The 15,691-nt window shown below is 41.5% G+C and overlaps 1 protein-coding gene across 5 annotated transcripts in view; it reads left to right on the plus strand.

Annotated features, from left to right (window-relative positions):
• Window positions 1–10,121: 10,121 nt before the first annotated feature.
• Window positions 10,122–15,691, plus strand: part of LOC144502845 (ankyrin repeat and LEM domain-containing protein 2-like) — a 53,866-nt gene continuing 48,296 nt past the window's right edge. For all 5 annotated transcript variants that reach the window (XM_078227189.1, XM_078227193.1, XM_078227190.1 and 2 more), the window contains exon 1: window positions 10,122–10,232. The gene's annotated coding sequence lies outside the window, so the exon portion shown is untranslated. The remainder of the gene's footprint in view (window positions 10,233–15,691) is intronic.

Consider the following 15,691-nt stretch of genomic DNA (forward strand, 5'->3'; position numbering starts at 1 on the left):
CTTTTGCAATTTCTTTTCTAAGTAGAGGCACAGCTTATTTACAACTTGCATGTGTAAAACCAATTAAATATGATCATCTGCATAGCCTGTTAACAGTTCATGTTTTGCCTTGTATGAAAATTAATGGAATCTAAAACGTATAGAATTCTGCACAAGAGCAAATGTAACTCGCAATGGGTGCCCTTGATCTCACTTTGATTCTGCAATTCCGTGACTGAGTATCCATGAACAAACAATATGTCCTTGCATGGTCAAAGAATACACAGAAAATAATATCTATATGGGAGTAATTGATTATACTCTTACAACTATTTCCTTATGTCAGACAGCACAAATGAAACTTCAAATTCTTAGAGTCTAAACCCTAGGACATAAAAATCATCGCTGTGTTAATTTTGTGGCCTTGATGTGCCATTGTATTTCTTTGCAGGATTGTTTAACACAATAGTGACATTACTGAAGCTGATTGATTGATTGTGGATAGTCTTAAGGAATTGTATGTCCCGTTTATTGGAATGCACTGCCTGAGGGTGTGCTGAGACAGATTCAAGCATGGGCTTCCAAATGGGATTCTGATAACCATCTGGAGCGAAAAATTCATGGCTGCTGGGCGTAGGTAGGATAGTGGAATTAGCTGAGTTGCTCCCAAAGATAGCGGGCATGGACGCAAGGTACCAAATGGTTACCTTCTGTGTTTATAATTATTCTATGATTCTATATATATATTCAGACATCGGACAACAAACCTGCAAAATGACAGCTTTTCCTACCATGTAAAACTCGCATGAATGGGTCACCAAAGATGAGGGTAAAGTTGGCTTCTTTTAATTTTACCTGTGAAAATGTTCCAGCCAACTGTATTGCTATCATTGCACAGATTATTCATCAGCCCTCATATAGTTAACAGATCATCTTATGTTTCATATATTCTGCCTCTTAAGAAGAGCTCTCCCCCACCCCCCCAACAAAAATGTCTAAGAAAAATTACTGGTTTTAACTCAATAATTGCTGCCTTTGTTCAATAAAGTGAATAAAAGTATGTAATGAAAGTTCCTGCAGCTGCTTGTATGTGTGTATTTTGTAATCTGAATGCTTAATGAGTGCCATTCATACTTTACAGTTAAACACCGCACAATGAAGAGTATTAAACATTGCAACTTCATTAAAAAAAAGGAAGAGCCCCGCCATTATTTGAAGGGTTATTCTTAAAGTATATGTGTGGATTAGATGCTTGTTTTATTTTAGTGACCTAGGTACAAATGTGGCTCAGATTCTGGAATAACCATCTGTATGCTGCCCTTAAGGATCCAATGTGTGAACTGAATTCATGACGTCTCAGTCCAGTTCCTAGTGGGCAAGAGATTACATTTGTCCCAAATTGATACTCAATTGGTATTCATACTTGGACCTAACACAGAGAAATTCCACTGGTGTATTAGATCTCACCTAAATATCAAGTTTAGCATTCCTTGCAATTTATTTGTGGTATATCCTCAGTAAAATTTGATAGACTTGACTATAAATGTTATTGAAAAAATTCCCAGATTTATTTATGCAGCATTTGTTTGTGAAATTATGACTAACCTGTTTAAAGTAAAAGTCCTTTTTGTGAGCTTTCAGCTTCCACAGGTGAGATGGGGTCAAATCCGAGCAAACGGAAGTAACTATTCCTGGTGAAATTTACATTCGGGCTCTGAGTTTTGGGAAAAAGTAACGCTTTAACTTAATCCTAGTCTGATGGAATAATATTTCCTATATTACAACAGTCAACATGTTTCAGAAAATACTTAATTGACCTGTAAAGCTAGTATGTCCTAAGGTTGTGAAAGATGCTGTATAAATACAAATTTGTTCTTTATTTAATCTTTGTTTTAACCTATTTAATGAACACAATAATAAAAGCATATATTAAAGCTTAGGAAGTATTGAAATGTTTGCATCTTTTATTGAAGTTTGTATTCCGTTTCATTGTGTAATGTAAATATTTAACTTTCTTTTGCCCTTCCCTTTCGTATTCTAAGTTGTGGATTGCATCTGCTCTTAATGAATCTTTGCACACTTGTTTACATTGTTGTGTGCTTTGCAGCTTTCTTTGTCCATTGCGATGGACTACAGTGCTAAGAAAGGTTGACTTTCTCTCGTGCACTCCTCCTAACGTTGATGCTTTATATCATTGGGAGGATAGTCCAAAATGTATATTCGGCAGGATCTTTTTGCAGACTATACAAGACAAGCTGCTATTTCCCCTGCGGTTTTTCCTCTAGAAGCCAGAGATTCATCGAATAAGATTGAATAGCGCAACTGAAATCTACCTGCTTCCAGTAACTGGTTGCACCCTGTTGCTAATGATCTGAAAAGGAGATGAAGTAATTTTTTTTACAATGAAAAGGCAATGATACACCTGTTTAGGATTGTAAGTACATACAAGGACTACATATCAAAATATTCTGCTATATTTAATAACTTCTCATGTAATAAACCAGCATACAAAACTATAGGGCAGCACAGTTGCTGCCTCTCAGCGCCAGGGATCTGGGTTTGGTTTCGTCCTTGGGTGACCTCCACACATTCTCCCCATGTCTGTGAGGACTTCCTCTGGGTGCTCCAGTTTCCACCCACAGTCCAAACGTGTGTAGGTTAGGTGGATTAGCCATGGTAAATGTGCAGGGGTTGGGGGTCAGTGCAGACTCAATGGGCTGAATGGCCTCCTGTAGGGATTCTATGGTACAGTATGATGCAAAAGAACTGTCCTTATGAAGTGAGATGTAAAAGCCTATTGTTAAACGATAGGTCTGTCAACTGCCTGCATGTCTCAAAAGATGATGTTTGATGCAATGTGACAGTACATCACTGACTTTAAGGGACAGGATTTTTTTTCCCAGTTATACTTTTAAGGTTTTTAGTTATTTCGTAATCTAAAACTTGAATATTGCTGCAAAAAGACATTGTTGAAACTTTTCATCTTGCACGCGCCAGCCCAATTGGCAAGAATACCAAATGTAATGGGAACAATGATTTATATTGCATGTGAAGAGAATATTGATTGGTTGGCATGTGAACTCTGGTAGAGACTTTGCCATGGGGAATGCACCAGTTAACTGATTGACAGTTAACTTGCCAAGCTTTTTAAAAATTCAAACCAGGTAGGTTGACTGGTTCACTCCCCAGGGCAATGCCTTGGCCAGAGAATGGCTGTCACCTATTTTGTTGAAAGGGCATACCATGTGTACACATTCTTTGCAAAGAACAGAGGGCTCTGTGTATTGATACATGTAGTTTCCAGCATGTGCAAGTGAGTCACACTGCAAGCCTGACTGATTATTTTAAACTGGTTGTCAGTGCGATTCTTAGCACAATCAGGATTTTTTAAGCAAATATTGTCCTATCGTGGATTCCCATCGAATGTTAGCCACTATTTTGAGTTTTGCGAGCACAGGCTGGATGGGTACAGCCTGCCTGTTGCAAACAGCTGAAGGGAAATGCTTTTGATAGGACCCGCCGCCAATCTTTAGGAGATGCTGAAATTCATATACTACATTATTCATTTGTGTGATGGGTAGAACATCCTTTTGGTCTGATGGCCGCATCCTGCGAGTGACAAATACCACTCGTGTTTCTGTATGGTAGCAGTGTAAAACAGCTAGCTTCAACTGTGGCTCAAATTTTTCAGATACTTTATCCTTCTAGGATAATCAGAGGTAGACTGGGCACTTTTCAGGCTGGAAATTGGTGACCTCTGTCCCTCCTGGAGTTTGAGAGATATACAGCTATCATTCTGCAGATTAGCTTTGATGCAACTAGTCACGTTTAACGATTTAGGGTGCAGTAATTGTTGTTGGATTGGGAATGTACATGGATCAGCTTATTTTATTCAAATATGAATATATGTTTGCACATGTAGCTATTGAATTATATTGTGCCATGATTAAAGGGTGTTTCACATGATATACTGTCTCTTCCTTTTTAAGCATCATGTAATATCCTATTTTGCAGTTCTAATGGTTATTCAATTTTTGTTTCTGAACCAGCCCCTGAAACTATTGATACACTCCTGGGAATCATGTCCTAACTTGCAAATGATTGTGTTAGCTAGCTAAAGGAAATCACCATTGTTAAAGCTGTTTTTGTTCATTGGTACACAGTAACAGGATACACAACTAAGTCAATAAAAAGTGGAGTTCAGAAATCTTCAACTCCTGCCCAAAGAATAAACGATGAATTTTGCTCAAGATTTTAGGAAACAGAGTAATACTACATTTTATGACCTTAATTGTTGATCAAATTTAAATAGTAGTGCAGGACTATCAATTTTGATAGTTAAAATGAGATTGAATGGTCTTTTGCATTTACGCATAGGGTTCAAATTAAAGAACCCAATGCCAAACTAAATCTTTGACACAAACATCTCATCTTTGACACTCAGCCTCTCAATTTACTGCTATTAATTTGGATAGGGCAGCATGGTGGCACAATGGTTAGCACTACTGCCTCGCAGTCAATTACGGCCTCAGATCACTGTGTGGAGTTTGCACGTTCTACTCTGCATGGGTTTCCTCTGAGTGCTCTGGATTCCTCCCACACTCCAAAGATGTGCAGGTTAGGTTGATTGACCATGCTAAATTGACCCGAGTCTCCGGGGGATTAGCAGGGTAAATATGGGGTTATGGGCCTCTGTGGGATTGCGGTCGGCGCAGATTCGATGGACCGAATGGCCTCCTTCTGCACTGTAGGAATTCTATGATGCTATGACTAATTTGCGGGGGTTTTGCTTTTACTTAAGGTGCAAAAGTGGCAATTTGGCCTACTTGCAAGTTTGTGTGATACACAGCGAGCAATGAGCTGATCTGATAGCCATTGTCCCATAGGATATCTTTGTGCTCTATTTCTGCATCAAGCCTGCAATCTGAGCAGATGTCTGGGCCTGCATTTATAAATTTGCTGATGAGGCTAATTTTAAAGCACAATTCCAATGTGTATATTGACTGATTAAGGTAGGCTTCCTTGGACCTGAAATCTACCCAATCTATTGCAAATTACGTTGGAAAGGTAAAATATCTTAAATTGGAACAGCAGGTTAAACAAACTGTTTCACACTGCTACAATGTGATGGCTAGGGGAGTAGTACTTTCCGCTAACGGGATGCTGCTGTCAATCCAAAAGAACATTTTGCTGACCACACAATTGAGCAATGTGTAAGGATTTCAATACCGGTGTGGTGCCAGGTATTTTGGTTGTATGTCCCAGCTGATTGAATCAAACAGTGTGTTACTTTGTTCATATTAAGCAAAGTACAGATTGTACTGAACCAGCCCACACTACTGTTAACTGTTGATTTCACGATTGGCTCATTTATGTTTGCCAGATGTGACACATGCATTTATAGGGACCTGTTCTCTGAAATAAATATATTTAAGCCTTGTGATTTTTTTTTAAATTGCCCAGGAGCTTGGGGAGCCGATAGTTTCTTGTTGCATTCTCTATGGCACCGCCATGAAATCTGAGTCGGCCAACATATTAGCAACCCTTTTATCCTGTGGTATAAATTGTGATCCTTTGAAATTTTTCTTGCATTTGTCCTGATGGGTGCAAGATGAAAAGCTTTGGTAACAGATCTCTTTTCAGCAATATTCAATTCTATACTGAATGTTACAAAATCACAGATTTGTTATGGTGCAGAAGGAGACCATTTGGACCATTGTGCCTGTTTTTGGCTCTCCGAATGAGCAATTCAGCCTAGGCCATTCCCCTGCCTTCTCCTCATAACCCTGCACATTCTTTCAGATAACGCTAATTCCCTTTTGAATGCTTCAATTGAATCTACCTCCAGGGTATTCCAAACCCTAAACATTCTGCATTTAAAAAAACCTTGTCTCACTTTTGCTATTACTAATTATTTTAAATTTGTGTCCTCTTGCTTTCAATCCTTTTGAGTGGTAACCATTTCCCCCTATCCATTCTGTCCAGACCCCTCGTGAATTTGAATACTCTTATCAAATCTCCCCTCAACTTTCATTCAGGAAAACAATCCTAACTTCTCCAATTGATCTTCATAACTGAAATTTCTCATCCCTGAATCATTGATGTGAATATTTTCTGCATCCTTTCTGATGACCCATTTCCTTTCTAAAGTGTGATATCTGGAGCTGGATGCAATGCTATAGGGAAATGTACAAATTCATCATTAACTCCCTGCTCTTGTACTCTCTGCCTTTATTGATAACCCAGTATACTGGGTTCTTTCTTTACCTGCTTTCAACCTATCTACATTCAATGGTTTATTAATATCTATATTTTGTTTATATCATGCACATTTGAGCCCCTCTGTTGTTGCACCTCCTTTAGAGTTCTACTTTTTATTTGATATTTATAGCAGAGCACTTGGTAAATAGTGGTAGGATTGGACAGAAACAGCATGGATTTATGAAAGGAAAATAATGCTTGACAAATCTACTGGAATTTTTTTGATGAGGGGAAGCCAGTGGATGTGGTTTATTTGGACTTTCAGAAGGCTTTTGATAAAGTCCTACATAAGAGATTAGTGTGTAAGATTAAAGTGCGTGGGATTGGGGTAGTGTATTGAGTTGGATGGAAAACTGGTTGGCAGACAGGAAACACAAAGCAGGAATAAACAGATTATTTTCCGAATGGCAAGCAGTAGCCAGTGGGATACCGCAGGGATCAATGCTAGGACCCCAGCTATTCACAATGTATATTAATGATTTAGACAAGGGAACTAAATGTAGTATTTGTAAATGACACACAGCTGGATGGGAGGGTGAACTGCTTCAGTGTGATTTGGACAAGCTGAGTGAGTGGGCAAATGCATGGCAGATGCTGTATAATGTGGATAAAAGTGATATCCACTTTGGTAGCAAAAGGGAGACATTATCTGAATGGCTATAAATTGAGAGGGGGTTGTGCAGTGAGAGCTGGGTCTCCCATACCAGTTACTGAAGGTAAAATAAAGGTGCAACAGGTGGTAAAGAAGGCAAATGCTTTGTTGCCTCATAGTAAGGATTTGAATACAGGAGCAGGGATGTCTTGCTGCAATTATACAGGGCCTTGGTGATGCAACACTTGGAATGTGATGTACAGTTTTGGTCTTTTTTTAAAAAACTCCTGAGCTAGTCCCAATTGCCTGCATTTGGCCCATATCCCTCTATGCCCATCTTACCCATGTAACTGTCTAAATGCTTTTTAAAAGACAAAATTGTACCCGCCTCTACTACTACCTCTGGCAGTTTGTTCCAGACACTCATCACCCTCTGTGTGAAAAAATTGCCTCTCTGGACCCTTTTGTATCTCTCCCCTCTCACCTTAAACCTTTGCCCTTGCGTTTTAGACTCCCCTACTTTTGGGAAAAGATATTGACTATCTAGCTGATCTATGCTCCTCATTATTTTATAGACCTCTATAAGATTACCCCTCAGCCTCCTATGCTCCAGAGAAAAAAGTCCCAGTCTATCCAGCCTCTCCTGATAACTCAAACCATCAAGTCCCGGTAGCATCCTAGTAAATCTCTTCTGCACTTTTTCTAGTTTAATAATATCATTTCTATAATTGGGTGACCAGATATGTTTTCCTCCTCCCTCATCGTGGTTTTCCACCCACTGTGGTTGACAGGGCTATCGACCATGTCCAACCCATACCCCAGGCCACTGCTCTCACCCTCTCCATACACTCCCAGAATCAAGATAGGGTCCCCCTTGTCCTCACTTTTCACTCTACCAACCTCCACATTCAAAGGATCATCCTCTGCCATTTCCGCCAACTCCAGCATGATTCCACTACTCAACACATCTTGTCCTCTTTCCCCTTGTCAGCATTCCGCAAGGACCATTCTCTCCAGGACACCCTGGTCCACTCCTCCATCACACCCAACGCCCCCCGCCCCTTCCCATACCACCTTCCCATGCAATCATAGATGGTGCAACACCTGCCCCTTTAGTGCCTCCCTACTTACCATCTTACCTAAACACTCCTTTCAGGTGAAGCAGCACTTCATATGTATTTCCTTCAATCTGGTCTATTGCATTCACTGCTTCCTATGCGGTCTACTCTACATTGGAGAGACCAAACGCAGATTGAGTGACTGCTTTGCTGAACACCTTCGGTCCATCTGCAAAATGTTGCTTGCCACTTCAGCACCCCTGCTCTCCGTCCACATGTCTGTCCTTGGCCTTTTTCAATGTTCTAGTGAACCCCAATGCAAACTGGAGGAGCAACACCTGATCATCCGATTGGGCACCTTCTGGACTGAACATGGAGTTCAACAACTTCAGAGCGTGAACTCTCCCTTCCACCTTCATCCCATTTCCATTTATTCTATTTCATTCTCTTTCTTCTTTTCATCTCATTCATCCATTTTTATCATCCTTCTTTCCCCCTTCCATTTTTCCATTCCTACTCTCCTTCTTGCACTCCCCCCACCCTGCCCCATTTTCAGGGCAACTGCCTTAACTCTCTGTACCACTGTCCTGCCATTCACACATCCTGATCACTTAATGGACACTTTCAGCACCTCTCCCAAGTCTTCTTCATCCTCATTTACATTCCCTTTGTCGTATTACAACCCCTCCCACCCTCTCAATATAAAACTTTTCTGATTTTCTTTGCTCTTAGCTTTGACGAAGGAGTCCCAGACTCCAAATGTTGGCTCTATTCTCTCCACAGATGCTGTCAGACCTGTTGAGATTTTCCAGCATTTTCTATTTTTCTTTCAGATTCCAGCATCTTTTAGCACTGAGGTGAGGAGAAATTTCTTCACCTAGAGAGTGGTAAATCTGTGGAATTCGCTCCCACAGAAAACAGTTGAGGCCAAAGCATTGTATGTTTTCAAAGAGTTGGATATAGCTCTCGGGGCAAAGGGGATTAAAAGGATATGTGGGAAGGTGGGATCAGTCATGATTATAATGAATGGCGGTGGCACAGTGGTTAGCCACTGCTGCCTCACTGCCAGGGTTCGATTCCTGGCTTGCGTCATTGTCTGTATGGAATCTGCATGTTCTCCCCATGTCTGCATGGATTTCTTCCGGGTATTCCAGTTTCCTCCCACAGTCCAAAGATGTGCTGGTAAGGTGGATTGGCCACGCTAAATTCTCCCTCAGTGTACCTGAACAGGTGCCAGACTAGAGGATTTTCACAGTACCTTCATTGCAGTGTGAATGTAAGCCTACTTGTGACTAATAAATCAACTTTAAACTTTGAATGGTGGAGAAGGCTCCAAGGACTGAATGGTCTAATCCTGCTCCTATTTTCTATGTTTTTCCTCATACTTTTCTGCATTGAACTTCATCTGTCACCTGTTCTTTTGAAGTTCTACATTGCCATCCTCATAGTTCACAATGCTTCCCAATTTTGTCATCCATGAACTTTGAGATTGGGCCCTGTATGGTAGGTCTAGGTTATTAATATAAATCAGGAAAACACTGATCTTAATTTGATTTATTGCCATGAAGTGCAAAGTATTGTTTTTTGCGCACTATACAAAGCATACTGTACATAGAGAAGGAGAGTGCAGAATGTAGTGTTACAGTCATAGCTAGGATGTAGAGAAAGATCAACTTAATGCAAGGTAGGTCCATTCAAAAGTCTGGCAGCAGCAGGGAAGGAGCTGTTCTCGAGTCTGTTATTGGAGTTTTGAGTCAATCTTGGGGGACCCTCCAGTTTTTATTCCATAAGCTATTACCGTGCTGCTTTTGGAATCTGGAGTTGTATTGGAAAAATAGTTTGAAAAGTGCTGCTCGATAGTGAAAGACGAAAGTAAGTCTTTTACTTCCACAGTGAATTGGTCGTTATTTTAATAACTGGTGTATTCCCCACCTCACGATGTGGAGATGCCGGCGTTGGACTGGGGTAAACAACACCAGGTTAAAGAAGTCCAACAGGTTTATTTGGGAGCAACTAGCCACTGGCTAGCACCTGGTGTTGTAAGACTTCTTACTGTGTTCCCCACCTCACGTCAGGGGGCGCAGTCGAACGCTGCTGGAGCGCCCCGAAGCGCCCTCTGTGGCGGAAGGAGTAGTGGCAGGGAGAAGGGGCGGGGGCGGGGCCGGGCCAGCGGACGGTTTGTCTCAATTCCCCGGATGTGCTGTTGATTTTTATTTCTGCGCAGGCAGCGCGCCGGCCACCTGGGGAGGGGGTCCTCGCTGTTCGGACGGTTTGAACGGGTCGCGGTTGCTGAGAGACGTGTGGCGGGGAAGCGGTGCCTCGGAAGGTGGAATGCTGGCAAGGTCGGCGATTATTATAGATATGTGTACGGATTTAAATTGCTAGTGGTGTTGAAGGAGGGGGTGAGCGGTTTGGTGTCCGGGCCTGCGAGCGGGGATCGGGCTGAGCGGCAGCTCCGGCTTGTCGCCTGCAGGCCGGGCCGGCGGCAGCGCGCATGCGCCCCCTCCCCATGCCCAGCCTGCCCCCACATTGTTTATGTCCATTTGGGAAGCTTCAGTATTGTCTTCACAGGGGCCACCAAACCAAGTCTCTGCTCTTCCTTTGATCCATTCAGCGATTCAAATCCCCACCCCACCCTCCCATAAATGCACACGCAAACTATATAAAGATATAAGATTTACCTATTGTTTGATTCAACAAGCTGGTGTGTTTTTTTTGTGAGTCTAGGGGTGGGGGAGCGTCCAAACAATACAGCACTGACTGAAAAATATACAAGAATAGTTGCTCTGTTTGCTGACTGATTGAGAAGTTAGGCGAGCAAACACCGTTTCGTTAACGGCCCCAGTTCCAAATCTGAAAACAGAATTGTGTGCCTTTGCTGTCAGTTGTTTAGACCGTGACAGGTTGCAATACAATGGGAGTAATTATCCGATTAAATGAAGCATATGTGAGGTTCATCATAAACAGAAAGGACTGACTTTGAAATCTTCTCCACGTGAAAATCTTTCCATAGGTACTGCCATGTATGCTGAATATTTCCAGCATTTTCTGTTATTTCAAATTTCCAGCATCCAACGTATTTCCTCTTGTCTGACTAGAACATAGAACATTACAGCGCAGTACAGGCCCTTCGGCGCTCTATGTTGCGCCGACCAGTGAAACCAATCTACAGCCCCTCTAATCTACACTATTCCAATATCATCCATATGTTTATCCAATAACCATTTGAATGCTCTTAATGTTGACGAGTCCACTACTGCTGCAGGCAGGGCATTCCAAGCCCTTACTACTCTCTGAGTAAAGAACCTACCTCTGACATCTGTCCTATATCTATCACCCCTCAATTTAAAGCTATGTCCCCTCGTGTTAGCCATCACCATCCGAGGAAAAAGGCTCTCACTATCCACCCTCTCTAATCCTCTGATCATCTTGTATGCCTCTATTAAGTCACCTCTTAACCTTCTTCTCTCTAACGAAAACAACCTCAAGTCCCACAGCCTTTCCTCATAAGACCTTCCCACCATACCAGGCAACATCCTGGTAAATCTCCTCTGTACCCTTGCCAACACTTCCACATCTTTCCTATAATGCGGCGACCAGAACTGTACGCAATACTCCACATGCGGCCGCACCAGAGTTTTGTACAGTTGCAGCATGACCTCCTGGCTCCGAAACTCAATCCCTCTACCAATAAAAGCTAACACACCGTACGCCTTCTTACCAATCCGATCAACCTGGGTGCTAGCTTTCAGGGATCTATGGACACCCAGATCCCTCTGTTCATCCACACTACCAAGTATCTTACCATTAGCCCAGTACTCTGTATTCCTGTTACTCCTTCCAAAGTGAATCACCTCACACTTTTCCGCATTAAACTCCATTTGCCACCTCTCAGCCCAGCTCTGCACCTTATCTATGTCCCTCTGTAACCTACCACTTCCCTCCGCATTGTCTACAACTCCACCGACTTTAGTGTCATCCGCAAATTTACTGATCCATCCTTCTACGCCCTCATTCAGGTCATTAATAAAAATGACAAAAAGCAGTGGCCCCAAAACAGATCCTTGCGGTACACCACTAGTAACTGAACTCCAGGATGAATATTTCCCATGAACCACCTAGCTGTTTTCTTACAGCTCGCCAATTCCTGATCCAAACCACTAAATCACCCTCAATCCCATGTGTCCGTATTTTCTGCAAAAGCTTACCATGGGGAACCTTACCAAACGCTTATCAGAAGCCAGGTTTATTGTTCACACATTTCATGTTTTTGGTGTCCTACAAGGTTACATATCTGGATCAAATCCCACTGTTCAGTTACTAGAATGTTCTTGGGTTCTGTAAGAGATGTATGGAGTATTCCGAAAGTTACCAGTAATGTTATGAACTGGGGACCAGGGACAGGCATAAGAAACAGAAACTCCTGGAAAAACTTGGGTCTGGCAGCACCTGTGGAGAGAAAAGCAAGAGTTAAAGTTGAGTGCAAAATGACTTCCTTTCAGAGCTGAAGAGAGGAAGAAATGAGGTGGGCTTTATGCTGTTGACATAGGTGGTGGAACACAATAAGTCAGGGATAGGTTGGGGGTCCTACAAGATTGAATAACTGAGATGTCATAGAACACAGGACAAAGGGAGTGATAATAATATTGAAGATTAAAGCTTTGGTCCAGAGTAGGTGTTATTATCAGAGAATACGTCAGCAATGTCTGAAAGCAAAATAGCGGAATAAAGTTCAGCACTGTCAGGAAGCAAGACCCCCAACTTATCCCTGACGTTCTGCTCCACCTGCTGTGCTCCATTTTTCAACAGGATAAAACCAATCGCATTTCTACCTCTCCAGCTCTGAAGAAGAGTCATATGAACTCAAAAGATTAACTCAGTTTTGGTCTTCACTGATGCTGCCAGACCTGCTGAGATTTTCAAGCATTTTATTTTTTTAAAGATTTCCAGCATCTGCAGTATTTTTCCTTTACCAGAGATGGGCAATTCAATGATGCCCACATCCTGTGAATGAATTAGAAATATGTAAGCAGCATTGTCACTGATGGGATAGCTTATATGAAAAATGTTAATTTAATAGAGTTTGTACCAAGATCACAATCTGCCTCTCTGACATTACGCTTTATTTGCATTGTGCAATCTGTAGTTTTAAACAAACCAAGACATCTGTTTTTGTGATGAAATGGTTGGATTAAATACATCAAAATTTCTCAATGTACAATCAGCCAACTTGTATCTGTTACAAAGGCTGAATCTCTAATCCAGAAATAGACCTAATGCTTTCCATATTCTAAATACCTAATCATTACATCTGTTCATCCATGCAAGCTGATATCTGGTTTGATAGGGATTGAGGGTGTACTGAAAACATACAAAGAAATGAACATGCCTGTTAAAATGTTAGATTTAACTAATGTGGTATTGTCATTTTGAAAAAAACCTGCAAGGACATTCTACTGATATCAAATGTGGTGCCAATTAAAGATTGTGACAGCCTGTCATATATATTTTTTCAATCAATTGTTTATATTTTAGTTAATTGCTGCCACTTAGCTCTGTCCCAGAGGTTCTTTTTTTTCAAATTACCCAATCTTATTGAAAATGACGAGGATTTTGGCTAAATTTGACTGGTAACTGACAAAACTCTACAGTTTTTATCCACATCAAACTATCTCTGTAATATATATGCCTGTATCTAATGAGTAGAATGTTGGTTAAAAGAAAAATTGAATTGTTTGTTCAATCCCGAGGTGATCTTTACATCAGACCATGGAAAGAAGTCATGAGAAAAATAAATTGTGTAAAAAGCTGAGGAGGTGGGGTGTTATGAGGAGTATCTGGGATGGGAAATTCAGTGATACCCGCATTCCGTAAATGAATGATAAAATACAAGCAGCATTGTTCTGAAGGGGCAGTTTATATGAAAAATATTCATTTAATAAAGTTTGTGCAATTTATACAGTGCCTTTCCCAAACTCAGGATGTCCCAAACTGCTTCACAGCCAACGAATGAGTAAAAGGAGGCAATCTAAAAAACTATGGCCTAGTTTTCCTTTCATTAAACCAATTTTTAAATTTTGTTTTAGAATTTTCTCTCCTCTGCTTTGCTGAAAGCATTGCCTCTCTCACAAACAGGGTTGAAGTTCATTTGTATGTCAGTTGCGATTTGATATGTTGCTCAAGTGACCATTATTCACAAATGAATGCTATCCAACAGTAGATATCACAAAGCTCCAGCTGCACACGTGTACTTGCGGTAGGATCATTAGCAGTCATTAGGAACCTTTTTGTCTTGTCAACCTATAATCTGCAGTTTACTTGTGTCATTGCTACTATCTCCCTGGCTGAGATGAGGGAGGTCAGTTGACCATTATCCATCTAGGGCAAAAGACATGCATTATCTCCCTAACTGGCCTTTGAACAATTCCTCTCAATGTTCAAAGATCCAACCTTACTCAGAGTACCATTTCAAGTGTTGATCAGTCTTTCTATTTTTTCCTGACTGTTGTCCTAAACTTTCCCCTGATTCTTATCCATGTTCCTTTCTTCCATTCTCCAATCTGACTTTGAAATATATCGCCGTTCCTTCACTGTCGCTGGGTCAAAATCCTGGCACTCCCTCCCTAGCATCATTGTGGGTGTGCCGACACCACATGGACTGTAGTGGCTCAAGAAGACAGCTCATCATCACCTTCTCGAGGGCAATTATGGATGGGCAATAAAAATGCTGGCCTAACCAATGGCACCCACATCCCTTGCATGAATTTTAAAAAATCCTAGTGCTGCTGATTGCAATACTGCAGGGAGTGGGGGGTTTTCCTGGCCTCCCTGCAGTGTGTTTCGCTTGGCAGAGGTGGCGGGCGCACTGTTCTTTTGGTCCCGCCACTGTCAGTGAGACTTCCTATTGACGGCATCCCATCAATAGATCCCACCGGCATGAACAGCCGGAAAATTCTGGCCTTGGTGTTTGGATATTAGCTCACATAAAGGGACAGGGCACTACTTGGAAATGAGTTTTGCTTCTTAATGGTTCTGCCTTGGAGTTCATTTTGGAACACTTGCCCTTGCTGCTGAAGGCTGCAAGTCATGGTGAATTAGAGAGGGAGGCTACGTGCATTCCTCTCGCATTCTCTGCTGTATAGTGTATTTACAGGCTGAAACCGTGTTGGCAATACAGGCTACGTCATCAACTTAGCGGACCCTTCTTTCTAAGAAGAGTTTATGGACTGCAAAGGCATCTATATGAATCTCTGTAGAAACAGCAAGACATATTGACCTATTTCCCAGAGAAAGTAATATGGAATAAAAAAAATAAAAATGCTGGAAATATTCAGCAGGGCAGATGGTATCTGTGGGGAGAAATAGAGTTAACGTTTCATGTTGAAATGACCATTCATCAGAACTGTAGAAAGATAGAAATGTAGCAGCCAGTGTGGGAATGGGCAAAGAAACAAAGGTTGTGTTCAAATGAAGTGTGATTGGCTACCATCTGAATGCAACATGAAGGGATAAAGAAAAATACAAGAAAAAAGGACAAGTGCAACCCAGCCAATCACACAGAAGATACAAAAGTAAAGATTCTGATTTAAAGTTTTGAACTCATTGTTGACTCCAGTAGGCTGCACAGTGCTGAAGAGAAAGATAGTGCAAATTGAAGGAACAGCACCTTGAGGTTCTGCCTTAATGGTGTGACAAGCTGCTAAAAGGCAGTGTACTGCATCGAGACAGTTATGGTCACACTGAATTTAAATTTTTAATCATGGAAGTGTTCAAAGGGATGGGGGTTGAGGACATTAGTGAG

The sequence above is a fragment of the Mustelus asterias genome, chromosome 13 (genome assembly GCF_964213995.1).
Source record: "Mustelus asterias chromosome 13, sMusAst1.hap1.1, whole genome shotgun sequence".
NCBI classification, from domain to species: Eukaryota; Metazoa; Chordata; class Chondrichthyes; order Carcharhiniformes; family Triakidae; genus Mustelus; species Mustelus asterias.